The sequence below is a fragment of the Eubalaena glacialis genome, chromosome 18, assembly GCF_028564815.1.
Source record: "Eubalaena glacialis isolate mEubGla1 chromosome 18, mEubGla1.1.hap2.+ XY, whole genome shotgun sequence".
Classification (NCBI taxonomy): Eukaryota; Metazoa; Chordata; class Mammalia; order Artiodactyla; family Balaenidae; genus Eubalaena; species Eubalaena glacialis.
Window position 1 is genome coordinate 52,805,287 of NC_083733.1, and position 7,952 is coordinate 52,813,238.

Here is a 7,952-nt window from a genome sequence, read left to right on the forward strand (position 1 = left end):
CCTGGGCAGAAGCTGGGGTGATGTTAGCAGTGGACAGTGGATGCTGGCTGGTGCCCCAAGGACAAACATACACTCTTCTCCCCATCCTTGCCCTGCTGCCGAGCCACCTTTGTCAGGATCATTAAGCAGTCTTTCAAATATTTTTGATGAAGACTCACAGTACAAGATACAATTGGTTTGGGGACCCAATTGTATTCATTTTCTATTGCTGCTGTAGCAAATTTCCACAAACTCTGTGGCTTAAAACAACAAAAAGTTATGACATTACAATTCCATAGGTCAGAAATCCGACACAGTTCTCATCAGGCTAAAATCAAGGTGTCTGCAGGGCTGTGGGCCTTTCTGGAGGCTCTAGGGGAGTCATTTTCTCACTCATTCAGATTATTGCTGAATTTAATTCCTGGTGGTTGTAGGACTGAGGTTTCCATTTCTGTGCTGGCTGTAAGCTGAGGTCTGTTCTCAGCTTCTAGAGGCCTCCCACATCCCTTGGCTTGTGGCCCCTTCCTCTGTCTTCAAAGCCACTAACAGCAGGCCCAGTCCCTCTCATGCTTCAAATCTCTCCTGCCTCTTTCTAACACTTCTGCCTCCATCTTCCACTGTCAAGAGCTCATGTGATTACATTGGGCCCATCTGGATAATCCAGGATAACCTCCCTCATCTCAAGGTCCATAACTTAATCATATCTGCAAAGTTCCTTTTGCCATGTGATGTAACAGGTTCACAAGATCCAAGGATTAGGCCAATATTTGGCCACACCAATATGTACATACACATAATAGAAAGTGTCACCAAATAGTTGACACTCAAATACTTTTTCTTTTTTTTTTTAAATGAATTTATTTATTCATTTATTTATTTTTGGCTGCGTTGGGTCTTCATTGCTACGCGTGGGCTTTCTCTAGTTGTGGCAAGTGTGGGCTACTCTTCATTGTGGTCCGCAGGTTTCTCACTGCGGTGGCTTCTCTTGTTGCAGAGCACGGGCTCTAGGCGCGCGGGCTCAGTAGCTGTGGCTCTTAGGCTCTAGAGCTCCGGCTCAGTAGTTGTGGCGCACGGGCTTACTTGCTCCATGGCATGTGGGATCTTCCTGGACCAGGGATTGCACCCGTGTCCCTGCACTGGCAGGCGGATTCTTAACCACTGCGCCACCAGGGAAGTCCTCAAATACTTTCCATTCCCTTTTTTTCTATTTTATTTTTTAAAAGCAGGCATTGCCCAATATACCTGTACAGGCTTTAGGTTGAGAACACAGATCCCAAAGTCAGCCGGCCCTGGTTAGAATTCGATCAGCACTGTTTCCTAGCTGGGTGCTCTTGGGAAAGTCACTTAACCTCTCTCTGTGCTTCAGTTTCCCCTTTAACAAAAACAAATGATGCCAATAGTACCTTGCTTGTGGGGTTGTTGTGAGAATCCAATAGATTAATAGTTCCTGGCAATACAGTGAATGCTGTCAAGTATTAGCTGTCATTATTCGATTGATTTATACTCTTCACCTTAGGGAAAGACACTGCACTGATGTCACTCTGCCCTCAGATCAGAACTACAGGGCTCTGCACCCCGGGGCCCTGTTGGTGACAGATGTTGTTCCAGAGCCCTGAGTCACCCCGTCCTGGGGGGAAGTAAGAGTCAGCCTTGCCCAGACCCTCCCCAGTTCAGCAGGCAGCTGAGGGGTGGCCTGAGCCACCTTCTTACCCCTTTCACAGATGAGACACTGAGGCACAGATGTGAGGGGTCTGGCTCAAGGCCACACAGCTAGAGAGTGGGTTGGAGGCACTCTGGACCAGGCCTTGCCCTGGGCGATGCTGGGGACACAGCAAAGACTGACAATGTCCCTGGCTCTGTCCAGTGGACCCCACACTCCACTGGCGTAGACAGCTGTGCTCAGACAGCAACAACCCAGGGCGGTCGGGGCTGTGATGGGGGAAGCGCAGGGAGAGTCACTGGGGCTCAATGAGGGACACTTCGGGTTCTGTGGGAGCCCTTGGGAGGGGTCCAGGCCAGCCTGGGGGGTAAGGGGAAGTTTCCAGAGGAGGGGACATCTGAACTGAGGCCTAAATGACCTCAGTCATCCCTGGAGAGGGATGAGGCTGCACATGGGCCAGGGCTGGGCCCACAGGGCATTGAATGACAGACATGGAGTGAGGGCTTTATCCTGACGGCCTGGGACCCGCTAACTCATGGGACCCAGGGACTCCCCTCCCCCACCCCAGTCCCATGCACCTCTCAGGAGTGAGTTCAATGTCCCTCAAACAAAACCCCTTTTTGTCTAAAGGAAGTATTCCATTGCATGTTCCAAAGGCCAGCAGAAGGGACTGGTGGGGGGGCGGGGGGAAGGTGGGGGTTCTGCCCTCCCTGTCCTGCCCCTCTGTACGAGGGTTCTTGGCCTTCCCCAATCAATAGAAATTGACTAGAGGCCAGACAAGAAATTCAGGCAAGGCTTTATTGGGGCCCCTGCTGCAGCAGGGGGGAGCGAGAACAAACAACAGGCTCCCTTGCTTGCTCGCTCCCTGAGCAGGGGGGCAAGCTTGTTCCTTATATGGGGTGAGGGTAGGGGTGTGTCCAGGGGTCGGGCGGGAGGGGAGGCTTAGGTGGTTTGCCCACCCCTTAGGTGGTGTTGTGTGCAGGGGGCATGCGCAGTACCCTGCTTTTGCTCCCGACACCCTGTTTTTGCTCCAGGCTCTTCAAAAGTGGCAGTTGGGTTTTTTGGTCTCTTTGTATCTTTTGGATCCAGAATTTGCCCCAACTGTGCATGCACGCAGTTATTTCAGTCCCATACTGTTTCTTTGTATTTTATTGCTCAAGGAGAGGTGTGTCCAGGTGCAGGCATTGCAGCACTGCAGCACAGGGTCCCAGGTCCCAGTCTGTCTCACCTCCTCCCAAAGGCAGAGACAAGCCCTGAAGTCATTACTCACTTCACAGTAACCAAACCTAATGTTAATTGAACAACTACTACGTGCCAAGCAGTGTTTTTGGCTAGGGACTCAGTAGTGAGCAAAACAGACAAAACCCTGCCCTAAAGGGGCTGACATTCCAGTGGAGAAGACAGGAGAGGGCAGATAGATACACAGATGAAAGAGGGTGCCAGCAAAATGAGGCAGGGTGGGGCTGGGGAATGCTGGGGAAGAGGCATGCAGTATGAAATATCGGGGTCAAGGGTGGCCAGCGTGTGGGGAAGTGCCATGGGAGTGAAGGGAGGGGGCCACATTGATTGAGGGAGGACATTGCAAGTATTGGGAACCCAGGGAAAAGGCCCAGGGAGGGTGCAGGCACTTCCCCTGCCCCAGGGCTCTGGGCACCCAAATCAAGATGAACTTTTAGCTGAAAAACTCCCCCGTCCCACTCCAGAGCATTTCTCTTTTCTTGACTTCCTTTATTAAATTCTGAGACTGGGAGACACTCCTCCTAATACACACACACACACACACACACCCCTCCTCAGCAATCTCTGTCTTTCCCCTGATTTTTGAAACCCCCAAAGACAGGGTTGGGGTCTGTCTTTAGGGATGGGGTGTGTCTTGGTCACCCCTGTGTCACCAGCAACCTGGCATGATGCCTTTAAAATATAAATCTGATCTCATCAGACTTCTGATAAAACCATCCATGGTTCTGGGGCTTCCCTGGTGGCACAGTGGTTAAGAATCTGCCTGCCAATGCAGGGGACATGGGTTCGATCCCTGGTCCGGGAAGATCCCACATGCTGCGGAGCAACTAAGCCCGCGAGCCACAACTACTGAGGCCCGCGCGCCTAGAGCCTGTGCTCTGCCACAAGAGAGGACACCGCAGTGAGAAGCCCGCGCATCCCAACGAAGAGTAACCCCCGCTTGCCGCAGCTAGAGAAAGCCCGCGCGCAGCAACGAAGACCCAATACAGCCAAAAATAAAAAATAAATAAATTAATTAAAAAAAAACACCGGGGGCTTCCCTGGTGGCGCAGTGGTTGAGAATCTGCCTGCCAATGCAGGGGACACGGGTTTGAGCCCTGGTCTGGGAAGATCCCACATGCCGCGGAGCAACTAGGCCCGTGAGCCACAATTACTGAGCCTGCGCGTCTGAAGCCTGTGCTCCGCAACAAGAGTGGCCGCGATAGTGAGAGGCCCGCGCACCGCGATGAAGAGTGGCCCCCGCTTGCCGCAACTAGAGAAAGCCCTAGCACAGAAAGGAAGACCCAACACAGCCAAAAATTAAAAAAAAAAAAAAAAAAGGATGAATTATTAAAAAAAAAAAAAAAAAAACCCATCCATGGTTCTGCATTGCTCTTGGAATGAAATTTAACCTTCACACATCCTCCTAAGAGACCCTCACGTGCTGCCTCTCCTTGCTCACCCCCACCCCCAACACTTCACCTCCTACACTCCCTCTCCCTCTAGCTCACTCGGCTCCAGCCCCACTGGCTTCTCTGCTGTTCCTACAACACGTCCGTCTCCTCCCCACCTCAGGGCCTTTGCATCAGCCAGGAGGCAGTGCTGGCTCCTGCAGGACCCCCAGGGGCCATTTGCCTCTTGTCCCAGCGAAACCAACCCAGGTGCATACATATTCAGTGGTATCTGTGATCTGTGTCTTGCTGGGGGCATTGACCGCATCCTCTGCTGGGCCCTGCAGACGTACACCGCAGTCTGCCAGGGTGCAAATGTCACCATTGGACCCTGGAGGAATTCTTCCTTCTGTGGTGAGTCATGGTTGAGTAGGGCAGGAACTCATCACAAGCTCTAGATGGCCACGCCCAGTGTTAAAAGACCGAAACACTTCTGTACTCCTGAGGGCCCCCAACTTCTTCTCACATTCCAAAGCCTGGTATAGCAAGGGCTTCCAGACTCTTCCCAGGTTCCAGCTGGATGCATGCTAATTGGTTTGGAGCAATTCTATTTGACTGCTGTATATTTTAATTCCACCCCTGGGCTGACTCTGTGATTCCTTGTCCTAGAGGTCCTTTTCTACCCTCAGAGAGCCTGACCTGAGATGTCCACCTTTCTAATTCCCAGAGATGCCAGCAATCCCCAAAACTGCTAATACTTCCTGAGCATCTATACTGTCCCAGGCACGGGGCTGAGGGCTTCATGTACTTCTTGCTGTCCCCTCCTCAGAAACACCCCATGAGTGACAGACAATGACTTTTTAAACCCACATTTTACAGCTGGAAAAACTGAGGCTCATAGACTTTTTAAACCCACATTTTACAGCTGGAAAAACTGAGGCTCATAGAGTTAAAGTCACTTGTCCACAGCTAATAAAGGACATTGTTAGACTGGAACCCAAGACTTTCTTTCTCCAGGGATGGAAGAAGTTTTATTATAGCAACATCCTGCAATTCTTTCTTTCTTATTTAATTCGTTAGCATAGAAAATTTCAAACACAAACAAAAGTAGAGAGAATAGTATCGTGGAGGTTCTTGTACCCAACAGGCAGCTTAACAATGGCCAAGTTGTGGCCAACTTTGTTTGACCCACCACACTCCTCATCTTATTATTCACTTTTTGTAAAGCAAGTCCCAGACATCATGGAAGCCTATAAATCAGCGTGATTCTCTAACAGATAGGGCTTAAAAAAAACGACATGATTTGCTCACACCTAACAAAGTGAACAAGAATTCCCTGATATGAAAAACTGAGTCCATATTCATATCTTTCTGATTGTCCCCCAAATATCCTGCCCTCCTCCACTGCACCACAATTTTTCCTGACTCCCTAATGCTTGGATATCAGAGGTTCGAACATTAGGGATGCAATAGGGACAAGGCACGTTCTCTGGGGGGCACCACTCCCTCGCCCAACCCAAAGGCACCAAAAATCCTCATGGGACCATCAGGGGATCAGGACGTCCCTAAAACCATGCCCTGCCCCCATGATGTTAGATCCAGATGTGACTCTCTGGTATCATGCACTAGGGAGCCCTTCAAATCTTCGGAGTCGGGGAGAGAGGGCTGGGATAGTGCTCCTGGAGAGGGAAGGATAGGCTAGGGGCTGTTTCTAGAATAACAATAGGTCACGTTTATCATGGGCTCATGATGTGCCAGGTGCTGTCCCAAACCCATAGTTTATTTTAACTTGCTTAGTCCTCAAAACAAGTCTGAGGCCAGTACTAAAGAGTCCATTTTATTTATTTATTTATTTATTTATTTATTATTATTATTATTATTTTTTATTATTATTATTTTTAAAGAGTATAGTTGATTTTTAAAATATTTATTTATTTATTTGGTTGTTCCAGGTCTTAGTTACAGCAAGTGGGCTCCATAGTTGCAGCCCCAGGGTTGCTTAGCTGCAGCTCACTGGCTCCTTAGTTGTGGCACTTGGGATCCTTAGTTGCGGCATGCAAACTCTTAGTTGTGACACGCATGTGGGATCTAGTTCCCTGGCCAGGGATGGAACCCGGGCCCCTGGCACTGGGAGCACAGTTTTATACACGGCGCAACCAGGGAAGTCCTAGGAGTCCATTTTAGAGATGGGGAGGCTGAGCCCTAGTAGAGAGGTGAGCAACAAGATCCTGGTCGGGGACAGAGCCGGGATTTGAAGCACAGAGGCAGGGAGCCGGGGCACCAGGGTGCAGATTCTAGTCGCTGCGTTTGTTTTCTCCACCCTGTCAGCTGCGACAGGCCCCAAGCACAGCCGCTACCAGCTCTGCCTGGACCCCTGCCGCCCATGGCACCTCGGCGTCCCTGCCCGGCTGCACCCGCCCAGCGGTGGCCTTGCCTGTGCTGAGGGCTGCGCCTGCCACGACGATGCGCACCTGTGGGCCCCGGGCCAGGTGCGTGCGCCCCGAGCAGTGTGGCCGCTCCTATCAGGTGAGTGGGGGGCTGGGCTTTGCTCTAGTGATGGGGGCCGGCCCATCTTGAGGGTCAAGAACCCCCCAAACCTGTTAAGATTGCACTCTCAATCCAGGACAGCATGTTCTACTAGTGTGGATGGCAGATTGGGGATTTACAATGTGTGTCCCTGCGCTCAGCACTGTGTGATAAGTGCTTATTATTATTACTATTGTTACTAGTATTGTTTGTATTTAGCCATCATTTATTTATTTATTTGTTTGTTTGTATATTTATTTATGGCCGCGCCGCACGGCTTGTAGAATCTTAGTTCCCTGACCAGGGATTGAACCTGGGCCTCGGCAGTGAAAGCGCCGAGTCTTAACCACTGGACCACCAGGGAATTCCCAAACCATCATTTATTGAGTGCCTACTAAATTCGAGACCCCAACTAAACACTTTCATAATAATAATGATGGGAATTCCCTGGCAGTACAGTGGTTAGGACTCTGTGCCTTCACTGCCAGTGCAGTGCGGCCGAAAGTAAAAAAAAAAAACTGATAATAGTAACGATGATGATAACAATAATAAAGAGCAATAATCACAGGGGGCTTCCCTGGTGGCGCAGTGATTGAGAATCTGCCTGCCAATGCAGGGGACACGGGTTCGAGCCCTGGTCTGGGAAGATCCCACATGCCGCGGAGCAACTAGGCCCGTGAGCCACAACTACTGAGCCTGCGCGTCTGGAGCCTGTGCTCTGCAACGAGAGAGGCCGTGACAGTGAGAGGCCCGCGCACCGCGATGAAGAGTGGCCTCCGCTTGCCACAACTAGAGAAAGCCCTCGCACAGAAACGAAGACCCAACACAGCCAAAAAAAATAAAAAATAAAAAAAAGAGCAATAATCACAACAAATAAAACTATTTAGCATTAATAGGTACAAAACTTTGTGTGCTTTATTATTGTAGTTGGTGGTATTATTTTAGTGGCTAATATTAGAGACCTGACCATATGTCAGGTCCCTTACTACTAATGCTACTAGTAATGAAAATATATTGGGTATTTACTTTGTGTTAATGTCTAGGCTAAGCATTTTAATAACAACAACGACAATGACTAGTATATTTTGGGCATTTCCTATGTGTCTATCTGTTTGTAAGCATATTAAAATAATGAGGATGGTGATAACAATAATAATGGCCAATATGTACTGGGCATT

General features: G+C 49.7%; 1 non-coding gene across 1 annotated transcript; it reads right to left on the reverse strand.

The window, feature by feature from the left end:
* Positions 1-7,066: 7,066 nt before the first annotated feature.
* On the reverse strand, positions 7,067-7,138 carry TRNAE-UUC (transfer RNA glutamic acid (anticodon UUC)). Its single transcript has one exon. It is a non-coding gene; the product is annotated as a tRNA-Glu (tRNA).
* Between the last annotated feature and the right edge of the window lie 814 nt (positions 7,139-7,952).